Here is a 13,410-nt window from a genome sequence, read left to right on the forward strand (position 1 = left end):
AGGATGTTGTCACCCTTTGCCTTGGTTTGGATACCCTTCACGGTATTCTTTTTAATCCTGATTATTGACTCCAGATAAACTTCCCTTAATCCCCTTCACTATCAGCTAACAAGGTACTCGGATTTCAACTCTAAGCAGATTGTGGTTTAAAAATGAAGATTAGAGCAATGCCCCAAAGCAACAATTGCTTATCTTAACTATATCTGCATTTATTCTTGAGAAAGATGCCCCTTTTTGTTCTGCAGGGGCGCCCTTCGTATACTGCCCTATACCCGCAGGTCTCAGGGCAGTTACAACATAAAATCACAATATAAAAACACAAACTGCAAAAAATGCAGCATGATTTTCACTGCATCACATCAGGCACATATCCAACAGGCTATTATCCTGGAATAAGAGAAGGTTGGTTGGTTTCTTTGTAGTTTTTTTAATAAATAAAAAATCAGAGACCCTGCTCACAGTGGATTGGGAGAAACTGGGATTTGGAAGGGCATAATCTCTGCTACCAGCCTACCAACTCCCCACAGGGCTCTCTGCACAGTGAAATGCACAAATGAAAGGCAGACTCTCGCCAAGTGCTGGAGTTTTAATCCTCATGGTCCCAGCATTGCCTAAACAAGCTTATACCATGTGATCGAATGCCATTTTTAAAACAAGACTTCTGTGGCTTTAAGATACAAAGCTCTTGGCAGGGGTGGGGGGAGTTGGGCCACGTGGTTTGGGCCCCAACAGAAGCTTAATTCAGCCACTTCCTGCCAGAGTTGGGGGAAGCAACAGCTGCAAGGCACACTTCTGAACATAGGAACTTTGAGTCAGATCATTGGCTAGTATAGGCCAGATTGGCAGCAGCTCTTCAGCATTTTGGGCAGAGATTCCTGCCCCCACCACTTGTTTTTCGAGATCTTTTAAATTGAAGAAGCTAGGACCCAGGGAAACTGAGGCCATTTTGCATTCTGCATTATGTGCTCCTGGATACAAATTCAAATTACATTTCTACACATTTTACAATTCCTCCACATTTCCTCTGCACACTGATCCTCAGTGTGACCCGTGTGGCTTCCTTCCTTGGAACCTAAAGCTTCTGCAGAACGAGAGGTTGCTTTTTGAAAACATCAGCATCTGTGGCCTGCCTTCCTTGGAGGCTTTTAAGCAGAGGTTGGATGGCCATCTGTCATGGATGCTTTAGCTTTGCAGGGGGTTGGACTAGATGATCCTCGGGGTCCCTTCCAACTCTACAGTTCTGTTTCTATGCAAGCAGAACATGGGCGCCATAACCCTCTCCTGCATGTGATCCCCAGCAACTCGTAATTCAAATTCCTGGAGGTACTATAGCCACCATGATTAGTAGCCATTGTTCCTTATCCTCTGTGAATTTGTCTAATCCCCCTTTAAAGCCCCCTAAATTGATGGCTGGCAGGGTTAACAATGTGCTGTGCGGGAGGGAGCCTTTCCTCTAGTCTGCAGTGAATCAGCTCCTTTCAGCTCCACTAGTTGAAATATGGAAAGTGGTGGCTGGTGCCCATTGGGTCTGATGGGGGGGGGGGATGGCATGGAGCCCAACAGTAGGTGGCGCCAGAGACAATGGCAGGCAGAGCTGATGCTACATTTGTCCCCATCCTCCTCCTCCTTCCTGCTGAATTCTACAAGGGGCAACACAGAGACTAAGGAGGCAGGCAGGGCCACTTTCCTGGACTGGCTGAAAGAAAGAAGGGAAGCAGGTGGGGCTGGCTGAAGGCAGACGGAGGTTGGTGGGGCAGTGCCCCATTTGCCAAACAAACAAACCTCTGCTCGACAGGAAAAGGGGAAAAAACCTCCCTCAGTCTAATTTCTCCATCACATAGGCGCTTCAATCATGTCTCCCCTTACCCGTCTTGCCCCCTCAAAGACCCACAAATTGTAAGCCCCAACCCCCGCAAATATTGGAGATTCTTCAATAGCATCCTAATTGCCTATTTTCTGGACCTTCTCCATCTCAATCATCATATATATTATGATTTCCCCCCCAAAAAAAGTTATTGGTGTTTCCACATAAAAAAACAACAAATACAGAAATAAAACATCAAATCAACATATAAGACAAAACAAATACAATAAACAATACTAATAACAAAAATAAAACTTATACATACCGTAACACCACAAATAGACAGGAAATTATTAATTAAATTCTTATTTCGAATCTTATTTATGGGGACTTCCCCCATTCTCTCTTCTGCGTTCTATTTCTAATCTACTTTAGTAACTTTATAACTAATTTAACAATCATTCACCATACCTTAATCTTCAAATAAACATCTTATATACCTTATGTCATTCAACTTGTTTTAATCACATAATTCATATTTCAAATCTTAACTTCTTATATCCTATTTTCTCTTATCTTAATAAAGCTATTGCTGTTATTACTTCTAATGCCTACCTTAAAAAAATAAATTCCAAACCTTATCATAAAAAGCCTAAACATTTCTTCCCTTCTCCGAATCGCTTGTTTCCCTCTGGCAAAAGAGTATCTTGGTAAGCCGTCCTAATAAAATTCATAACTTACTTTACCCCACCCCTCTCCTCACAATCCTCCCTCCTCCCATCTTAATCTCCCACCGGTCTTCCCCCCAGCATATTCCCAGTCCATATTCTTCCAAAATCACAAATTTTCCTTGTTGTAGAATGTCACCTTTTCCTTGGTAGCTAAAAACCAAAACAGTGTCCCCAGGTATCTTTGCTGCACTCTTCCAAACGCCTTGCACATTGTCCCCAGATGACTCTCGTTCATTCTTCAAATCCAGTTTTGACTCCCAGAGTTGATATTCCTGCATTTCTGGGCTCTCACCCCAGAAAGCCGTTATAAAGTTATTGTCATAGGTCTCAGACCTCTCACATACTTGAGACCGTTCTTTTTGAACCTGTGTCTTCTCATCTTCAAATGATGACTCTGGGAGGCATTTCACTTGGATCGTATCTCTAAAAATATCTCTTCAGATTCTCTAATTGATGCTTTAAGTTCCTCAGCAAAGTCCTTGAAGGCACTTCCAATCCCCGAAAATGTTACAGTAACACTCTGTTGCAGAAGTTCCAATCGCCACAAAATTTCCTGGCCAAATGCCATTGCTGTGTCTGAAGGAGCCGTGGGAACCAAACGGGAAAAACAGGAGCTGGCAGGGAGCAACAATGTCTCAGTACTTTTCCATCCTTTGAGATCAGATTTCAGCCACCATTTCCACTTCCGTCAGAGGGTAAACTTTCTATTGCTAAAACCTCTATTTATCAGAAGAAACAATTCCAATATCTCAGTTTCTTCCCAAAACGGATTCCTTAAGCCATCAGAATCAGAATCAACGTAAAACTTCAAAGCAATCCATACAGAAATCAGCCAAATCCGGTGTTACTTTGATCTTGCCGCAGAGGAGAGAAACGGACTTCCGCTTTTTAAGTCTCTCTCCGTGAGCCAATTAGTCCAAATTAAATCCAATTAGTCCAAATTGCGATCATTACTCACGGTTCCTTCTTTTTCAGCTGAAATTGGAAGAACGTAGCGCACACCACGAGCGGCCGGCTGCCGCTTTGGTTCCCCCGGTTGGGGACAGCTTCCTCAGCCCCGCGCTGGAGCCCGTTCACTCAAGCCTCCCTTTTACAAGGGAAGCCCGAGAACGGGACAGCGCAAAGGGGCCCGCAGGAAAGCCCCGACCATGGGACGCTCCTCCCGTGGGTTACCGGAGCCCGCAGCGCGGTTGCGGAGCTCCAAACCCCGGGGGAACCGGAGCCGTCTCGGAACTGAGACGACTCCCAGCAGCCCGCAATGGCGCACCCGCCGGAAGTCATATATATATATATATATATATATATATATATATATATATATATATATATATATATATATATATATATAATGTGGCACCCAGAATTGTCTGAAGCAGCATTCCAAGCTTGGAAGGAGAAATGCGCTGTGTGGTACAGGAAAAGACAAAGAGGTTGATATTTGGGCACAGCCACCTGTTGGGCTGCAGTTTGTGCCACCAGCTAAGCCTTGAATGTTCTATCATAGAATCATGGAATTGTAGAGTTGGAAGGGGCCACGGGGGTCATCTAGTCCAACCCTTTGCAAGACAGGAATCTTTTGCCCATGGCCCTGAGATTAAGAGTCTCGCATTCTACCAAGTGAGCTATGAGATGCTTGCACTCCTTTCTTTTTCTTTATTCCCCCTCCCATAACAAACAAAATAAAAACAGATGGGGTATCTGAAGAAGTGTGCATGCACACGAAAGCTCATACCAAGAACAAACTTAGTTGGTCTCTAAGGTGCTACTGGAAGGATTTTTTTATTTTATTTTGTTTTGACTATGGCAGACCAACACGGCTACCTACCTGTAACTGAAACACTCTACTAACATTCTGGAATTAGTCACCATGTGGGGAGACTTTAAAGAGGCAACTCAGCATCTGTAGGACAGGAGAGTGGGGGCAAAGTCTTTCTGGCAGAACAAAAGTACCAATCCCTTATTTGTTTGCCAGGAGGCCTAACCATGAACTAATTAACATCTCCCCCTTCAGTCTCCATTATGAAGTAGGTTTCTTGGGTGGGGGAGTGGGGGGAGGACAAAGGAGACCCACTCAGAAAACAAAGAGTTCACTTTGCAGGCCTTTTTTTTGGTTTAAGTTCCATTGGGATTGTCATTAGGGCTTCATTAGGATGAGGAGCCTGTTTTCTGGGGTGGGGTGTTGTGGTGATGAGTGGCCTACACTACAAAAGTAAGACTCATGTCTGCTGCCCCACCCACTTTTGCCTTTGGCCCCACCCACCACTGACACGTGACCTTCAGAAGGTTCCCTACAAACGGCTTCAGCCTTTCTTTTGGATGGGTCTAAACCACAGAGCCCAGGGCTTGCTGATTAGAAGGTTGATGGTTTGAATCCCCGCGATGGGGTGAGCTCCCGTTGCTCGGTCCCTGCTCCTGCCAACCTAGCAGTTTGAAAGCACATCAAAGTGCAAATACCTATAGATAAATAGGTGCCACTCCGGCGGGAAGGTAAACGGCGTTTCCGTGCACTGCTCTGGTTCACCAGAAGCGGCTTAGTCATGCTGGCCACATGACCCGGAAGCTGTATGCCGGCTCCCTCGGCCAGTAAAGCAAGATGAGCGCCGCAACCCCAGAGTCGTCCACGACTGGACCTAATGGTCAGGGGTCCCTTTACCTTTACCACTGACAGGTGACCTTCAGAAGGTTCCCTACAAAGGGCTGCAGCCTTTGGATGGCAGGAGGTTCCTCCCCCCTCGTACAGCCAGGGGTTCAGAATCCAGTGACATCCAGAGTCCAGCATTTGAGGTGCCTAGGTTAGCAATAATATGATGTTGATTATGACACTCAAAAATAAAATAAAGCTCCCCCCCACCCCAAAAGCGTGAGTAGTTTGGTGACATAATCAGCTGTTCTGAGAGGAGGCGTTCCTAATCTCGGGCAATCATCAGAACCAATATATTTCGATCAATACTTGTTAACACTCTAAATTTATATATAATAATGATAATAGTTTATATAATAATAATAATAATAATAATAAATAAATAAATAAATAAATAAATAAATAAATTATTATTTATACCCTGCCCATCTGGCTGAGTTTCCCCAGCCACTCGGGGCAGCTTTCAACCAAATACAGTGGAACCTCTGGTTAAGAACTTAATTCATTCTGGAGGTCCATTCTTAACCTGAAGTACCACTTTAGCTAATGGGGCCTCCCTCTGCCGCCATGCCGCGGCGGCGGCACAATTTCTGTTCTCATCCTGAAGCAAAGTTCTTAACCCAAGGTACTATTTCTGGGTTAGCGGAGTCTGTAACCTGAAGTGTCTGTAACCTGAGGTACCACTGTATTAAAAACAATACAGCATCAAACATTAAAAACTTCCCTAAACAGGACCGCCTTCAGTTGTCTTTTAAAAGTAAAATAGTTGCTTATTGCCTTGACATCTGCTGGGAGGGCGTTCCACAGGGCAGGCGCCACCACCGAGAAGGCCCTCTGCCTGGTTCCCTGTTCCTTTGCTTCTCGCAGCGAGGAAACTGCCAGAAGGCCCTCGGCGCTGGACCTCAGTGTCAGGGCTGGATGATGGGGGTGGAGACACTCCTTCAGGTATACAGGACTGAGGCCGTTTAGGGCTTTAAAGGTCAGCACCAACACTTTGAAATGAGATTGGAAAGTTACTGGGAGCCAATGAAGATCTTTCAGGACTGGTGTTATATGGTCTCGGTGGCCACTCCCAGTCACCAGTCTAGCTGCCGCATTCTGGATTAATTGCAGTTTCCGAGTCACCTTCAAAGGTAGCCCCATGTAGAGCGCATTGCAGTAGTCCAAGCGGGAGATAACTAGAGCATGCACCACTCTGGGAAGACAGTCTGCAGGCAGGTAGGGTCTCAGCCTGCGTACCAGATGGAGCTGGTAGACAGCTGCCCTGGACACAGAATTGACCTGTGCCTCCATGGACAGCTGTGAGTCCAAAATGACTCCCAGGGTGCACACCTGGTCTTTCGGGGACACAGTTACCCCATTCAGGATCAGGGAGTCCTCCATACCAGCCTGCCCCCTAAGAACAGTACTTCTGTCTTGTCAGGATTCAACCTCAATCCGTTAGCCACCATCCATCCTCCAACCGCCTCCAGACATTCAGTTAACTAAAAGCAAACAAAGCCACACTTGTCTTTTATCAGATCTCTTATTTACTTAAATTCACAGCTCTAAATGAGGAGACTCTCGTATTTTGGTCTGGCAGCACATAAAAAAAAGTTGTCGAATGCCCCCCAAATCAACCTAACCTACCTCACGGAGTTGTTGTGGGGAATAAATGAGAAAGGGGAGGCCCACATACACAATCCTGAGCTCTTTCGACCTGAGAGCGACAGCAACTTTTCTCATTTGTGATTCCTAGCAACTGATATTCGGAAGCAGTGGATGCAGAACAGAGACATCTCAGGCAGTGGCCCCTGTCAGCTTGATCGGCCATGAATTTGTCAAGCCCACTTCTAAAGCTATCCATACTCGTATTCCTCTTGGTGGAGCAAATCTCAGTTTAACTACTGTATGCGCTCTTTGAAGAAGTCCTTCATGTTGTTTGACCTGAATCTTGAGCGTACACCTTCTGATTTATTTATACATCTCCCTGTTAATCATTAGTTCCCGCAGAGAACCCTGGCTATGATGATGATTGATGGGGCAAGACAGCTACCATGTGACTCAGAGAAACAATACAATAGTTAACCTCTAGTGAGCAGTGTTGTATTCTGTGCTGTCTGTCAATATCTATCTATCTCTAATCCAGGGGTCAGCAAACTTTTTCAGCAGGGGGCCGGTCCACTGTCCCTCAGACCTTGTGGGGGGCCGGACTATATTTTTTTTTGGGGGGGGAATGAATGAATTCCTATGCCCCACAAATAACCCAGAGATGCATTTTAAATAAAAGGATACATTCTACTCATGTAAAAACATGCTGATTCCTGGACTGTCCGCGGGCCAGATTTAGAAGGCGATTGGACCGGATCCGGCCCCCGGGCCTTAGTTTGCCTACCCATGCTCTAATCATTAGGCCTAATCTGTGGCCTGCATCCCTTATGCAAATTAAGCAAATGGACCTATATGGATCTATACAGGCTTACACAGCAAAGATCCATTCAGCAATGAAAAACAAGAAAAAATATGGGGGCAGGGTGAGGCGAATTGTATTCAGCATATCGTAGAGTTCCTGAGCCCCAAGCAGAAATTTTACCTAACATTGTCCACAAGTACTGTATTTTCTAATGTCTTTTTCAACTACCCTCCAGTCATGTTCCCAGGGCAGTTTCGTTCGGGTAAATCTTGACAAGCATAAGGTCTAGAAACTTTTTTAAAAACAAAAACAAAAAACCAGAGGTGGAATTTGGGTATGTGTGTGTTGAATTCTGCTTTTCTATAGTTGCACAGAAATGCCCATTTAAAAATGCAACGCCCACTTCTCCTTTTTCGTTCCTTGAAGTCATCCTTCATTCATTCTCGTAATTTGGCTCGGAGAGGAGAAAATTGCTTCAAGAGGCTTTTTGCCTGCAGCTCTCCACACCTGCCACTAGATGGCAGGGTCTCCCCAGGACAACAGATATCCACAGGTGTTGAAGCAAGACTCCAAAAAAGCCCCGTTCAGTTTGGCCTATTATTTGCCAGGGGAGTCTCTTGCTTTCTCCGGAGTTTCTTTCCACAACCCTTTGGTAATGCATGGTATGTCAGTGGTCTCTTCCTCTGTGCAGCTCAGCCCACGTCGGTTCTAAAATAATAACAATAATAATAATAAATTGCACATATTCTAAGTGCAGTTCATTGTCTCCTTTTTAAGCATTTCTGTGAACGCCTCTTAAAGCTTTCTTTGCAAAGGATGTGTAGAGGGCCTAGGTCTGGACATGAACTACTGGGAGGCTAAGGTGCCTTTGGGGTCAGCACATTTTTGTGTTACGGACAAAGAGACGCTTGTTCAATATTTGCTGCATTGCCCTCTGTATAAAGTTATTCAAGCTAGACCCCCCCTTTTAAATAGAATTTTAATTATATGCTCACTATAAAACAGTAAAAAAAAACACCATTAAGTGGCATTAAGCCTAGAGAAGAGGAGGCTTAGAGGTGGTGTGAGAGCTGTCTTCAAATATCTGTCTCATGGAAAGCAGACCAAGCTTGTTTTCTGCTGCCCCAGACGGTAGGACTGAAACCAATAGCTTCAAATGGCAAGAAAGGAGATTCTGACTAAACATTAGGAAGAAATATCTGGCAGTTAGGAGCTGTTTGACAGTGGAGTGGACTGTCTTGGAAGGTGGTGGACTCTCATTCCGTGGAGGCTTTGAAAGGCTTTGAAATAGGAGGTTAGCTGACCATCTGCCAGGGATTCTGTATCTTTGAATTCCCCATTATAGGGGGTTGGACTAGACTATGGCCCTCGGGGTCTCTTCCAACTCTACAATTCTATGAAAAGGGGTGTACAAGAAAAAAATAAATGCAGACCCTATCATTATTGGGTATATTGCATTAATATGTTTGTAGTGGTATCCATGTTACTCATAGTTACAATAATAATTTGTAAATCATATACCTTTCTATATCTTAGGTATCAGAACCAAGCTAGATTTTGGCCTGGTCTGCCTAATTCTAGGATATCAGATTATGAGCCAGGAAGTGAAACATTTATTCTCTCCAATCTGATCAGGTTAAATATAAGGGGTAATTCTAGACCTACACAGAGTAGGCCTGCTGAAGTTAATAGGCATGGCTTAGGTTCATTGTTTCTGTTGGGTCTACTCAAGAGTGCAAGTTAGTTAGATACACCCTAGGATTTGCATCTGAAGCATAGAAAATAAACAGAAATACAGCCAGTGTCATGTCGTCTTCTAACAGATCGTTTCATTTGATTTTTGCAATTCTCGCTCTTGTGTTTCATTATTTAGACTTTATAGTACATTGGTGGTGGATGACCTGAGGCCACCTGCTCTCTGTTTAGCCCTCTCCCTAGGCCAGACCCCTTCCCCAGCCATGTCCCTACCAGGGGTGGCTGGTACCCATTAGGTCAAGGAGGGCAGAAGACAGGGAGCCACCAGTAGATGGAGCCAGAGCCAATGGCAGGCAGAGACGGTCAGTCTAGTTTTGTCCCTATCCTCCTCTTCCTCCCTGATGAGTTCTACAGGGGGCAACACTGAGATGCAGGTGGAGGAAGCTGGCAGCCAGCTCTACACCTGGAATGATTGTAAGCAAGGAGGCAGCCCAGGGGGGGCTGACAGGGGGAAGGCAGAGGTTGGTTGGGACAAGGCCCCATTTACCCTACTAAGCCAGCCACCACTGACCCTACCAGACCCTATTTTCCAGAGACAGTCCTCTATTTATAGAAGCTGTCCTGGTTTCTGATTTGAACCCAAAACTTCCCACTTTTCCTTAGGGCGACGGCATCCCTAATTTCATTGGTGAAATGTTGGAGGGTATGGTAGGATGTCCCTATTTTTGTCTGAGAAATGTTGAAGGTTATGGAGTTCTCCAACCCCCGGAGCCATCTGAAGGCAGCCCTGTATAGGGAAGTTTCTAAATGTTACAGTTTCACCGCCACACCTGTCTGGGCTACTGGGAGAGGCAGTTGAGCAAGCAAGTTGGGGGGGGGGCTTGTTAGACCCCTCTTTGGGTGTGAGTAGGGATGGGAAAATATATCCATTTTGGTTCCTCTCTGTTTCTCCCTTTTCCAGTCTAAAGTTCAGTTTGGGATATATGTTTTTTTAAGTCCTCATGAAGATTCATCAACATTTGAAGGCAATTTCCTCTTAATACACACTTTTTTATATGCAATTTTGCCTAATGCAATGCAATGTTTGTATGTTATTTTCACAAATATATGCATTTACATGCACACTTTAGTATGTGAATTTTGTACACATTACCTGTCCAGATCTGCGTCGTGAAATTCAGAGAAGTGCAAATTTCGAGGGATGGCATTTGTTTCTGCTCTCGTATTGTTTCGTAAAGTGCAAATCAGGTACGTTTGCCTTTAGATATGAACCGATTCAAATTTCTCTTCTTATTCCTAGGGGTGGGACATTGGCAGACAGTCAAACATGTCTCCTTTGGGCGCTGCCTCTGGTCAGATGTTTACATTCAGCTTGTAATCTGGCATGATTCATTTTTTTAAGCGAATGAATCAAACTTCACTGAATGATGGCATTTTTATTTTTATTTCTCTGTCTATTTATTTGGCTTGGACAGCTGAGGATCCCTGAGGAAATACTTCAGATACTGCACTGCCAGAATCCTCTGCTCATTTATTCGAGGTTTCCCCCCTGAAGACCGTCTCCCGTGGATCGTGGCCCTGGGGGTGTGTGTGTGTGTCTAGTCAATGGAATCGGATTCGGCATTCCAGCCCCTCTTGCACAGAAAGTGTCAAACGGAGGAAGATGAACTAGGCGTTGCGGGAGTAAACGTTGCCATCTTGTCAAGACTAAAATAAACTCCCCGTTAATAAACGAGGTTGGGGATTGGAAGCGAGCTTTTCGCCATAAAAGGAGCCAAACGCTAAAATTATTGCCCCTAGAACCATCGTGGGAGTAAAGAAATTGTTTGTATTAAAAAAAAGGAATGGTGTGTGTGTCTGTGTGTAACTCATCCTGGGGTCTATATATACAGCTTCTCTGACTCTAAAAGCACCTTTTGACCCCAGTGCTATTTGTGGGAAGGTCTGTGTGTTGTTGATGGGCAACGGAGAGCTGAAGAGAGACATCATTTGAACCAGAATGCACAATTTAGCCCTGGAGTTGGGAACCGATAGCCTTCCAGATGTTGTTGGGACTCCAACTCCCACCAGCCCCAGCTAGCACAGCCAATGGTCAGGGATGATGGGATTTGTAGTCCAGAAATGTCTGGAGGATCACAGGGCTCATCTGGGCACCCATTTATTGAGCCTTCATCCTGATTTGCTTGTAGGATGCTTATGTGGAGGTCGGACCATGCATTATCTTTACTGAACGTCAATCCTGATATGCTTCCCACTAATCACTAATCACTAACCATGAATCCCAAACCGGAATTAAGATTGCCAGAAAAAAAATATCAACAACCTCAGATATGCTGATGATACAACCTTGATGGCAGAAAGTGAGGAGGAATTTAAGAACCTTTTAATGAGGGTGAAAGAGGAGAGTGCAAAATATGGTCTGAAGCTCAACATCAAAAAAACTAAGATTATGGCCACTGGTCCCATCACCTCCTGGCAAATAGAAGTGGAAGAAATGGAGGCAGTGAGAGATTTCACTTTCTTGGGCTCCATGATCACTGCAGATGGTGACAGCAGTCACGAAATTAGAAGACGCCTGCTTCTTGGGAGAAAAGCAATGACAAACCTAGACAGCATCTTAAAAAGCAAAGACATCACCTTGCCGACAAAGGTCTGTATAGTTAAAGCTATGGCGTGCTCTGGTCCATGGGGTCACGAAGAGTCGGACACGACTGAACAACAACAATCATTTGTTCATCCAATGTTTTTCTATGCGTTTCCTCATCACTTTCCTAACTGCAAAAATTCTTTTAAAAAGTGGCTTTGTTGCACTCGGAAGAGAGGGGACTTGAACCTCCATATATGGAAGTTTTAAATGTTTGATGCTTAATATTTTTTTTATTTCTGTTGGGAGCCACCCAGAGTGGTTGGGACAACCCAGTCAGATGGGTGGAATACAAATAATAACATTATTCTTATTTTTAATATACATCCTGCAGGTGACAGGTGTGAGTTTCACATTTATATGACAGCCCCAATAATGCACTTTTAGGCTGCTAAAATATAATATTCATTACATGTCTGAAGGCCAGCAGGCATTTATGTACATGTGCCAAGGCTTCGTTACAGTCAGGGAGAACGCTTTTGATAATTTGGAAACGTGAATTATTGTATTACAGTGGAACCTTGGTTCTTGCATGCCTTGGTTCTCGAACATTTTGGCTCCTGAACGCCAAAAACCTGGAAGTAAGTGTTCTGGTTTTCGAACGTTTTTCAGAAGCTGAACATCCGATGTGGCTGTCGGCTATTGTTTCTAGGGCGCCTGCGCCAATCGGAAGCCGCGCCTTTGTTTTTGAACGTTTCGCAAGTCGAACGGACTTCTGGAATGGATTACGTTCGAGAACCAAGGTACCACTGTATTTGCTACTCTGCTGTAAGCAGCCATGCATTCCTTGGCAACGTAGAGGGTTTGGGTCTCGAACCAGAGACCAAGCCTGATCTAAGCCTGTGCCGCTGTGGCAGTTCACCAGTGGAGAGAGAGCCACTGGCTTGTTCTCTTTCTTGCGCTTGGGCGCCACCAATGCAGCTGGCTTGAAGGAGGTACTGCAGCTTCCAGACTCAGCGGATGTCAGGTGACCCGAGGAAGCCAATGGGCTTTGTCTGGCTCTCATGTTGTTGTTGTTCAGTCGTTCAGTCGTGTCCGACTCTTCGTGACCCCATGGACCAGAGCACGCCAGGCACGCCGATCCTTCACTGCCTCTCGCAGTTTGGCCAAACTCATGTTAGTAGCTTCGAGAATACTGTCCAACCATCTCATCCTCTGTCGTCCCTTTCTCCTTGTGCCCTCCATCTTTCCCAACATCAGGGTCTTTTCTAGGGAGTCTTCTCTTCTCATGAGGTGGCCATATATATCCATGTCGGTGTTTGTAGAGAAATGCAAAGCTCTCTTTTTCAGGTGTGTTTCCAGGCCGCCCACAACCCTGGCAGGAAAATTTGGGGGGGGGGGGAGGAAGTGGAATAAGCATTATCCAGTGCAACATCAAAATAATAATGACTTATTCTTGTTTTTAAATTTACCTTGCAACCTTCCCACCCTGATTATGCAAACACATACGCTCAAGAGTTTGCTCAGATGTAAGCATTGCCTCTGCGCTGTGACTTGGTGGCT

The 13,410-nt window shown here is 45.0% G+C and overlaps 1 long non-coding RNA gene across 2 annotated transcripts; it reads left to right on the top strand.

Moving 5' to 3' along the window:
• Positions 1–10,187: 10,187 nt before the first annotated feature.
• LOC117061769 lies at positions 10,188–11,113 on the top strand. 2 transcript variants are annotated; one of them, XR_004428143.1, is made up of 2 exons: positions 10,188–10,511; positions 10,739–11,113. It is a non-coding gene; the product is annotated as an uncharacterized LOC117061769 (long non-coding RNA). The 2 variants fall into 2 exon arrangements; XR_004428142.1 differs by lacking the exon at positions 10,188–10,511 and adding an exon at positions 10,564–10,615.
• The last annotated feature ends 2,297 nt before the right edge of the window (positions 11,114–13,410 follow it).

The sequence above is a fragment of the Lacerta agilis genome, chromosome 17 (assembly GCF_009819535.1).
Source record: "Lacerta agilis isolate rLacAgi1 chromosome 17, rLacAgi1.pri, whole genome shotgun sequence".
Classification (NCBI taxonomy): domain Eukaryota; kingdom Metazoa; phylum Chordata; class Lepidosauria; order Squamata; family Lacertidae; genus Lacerta; species Lacerta agilis.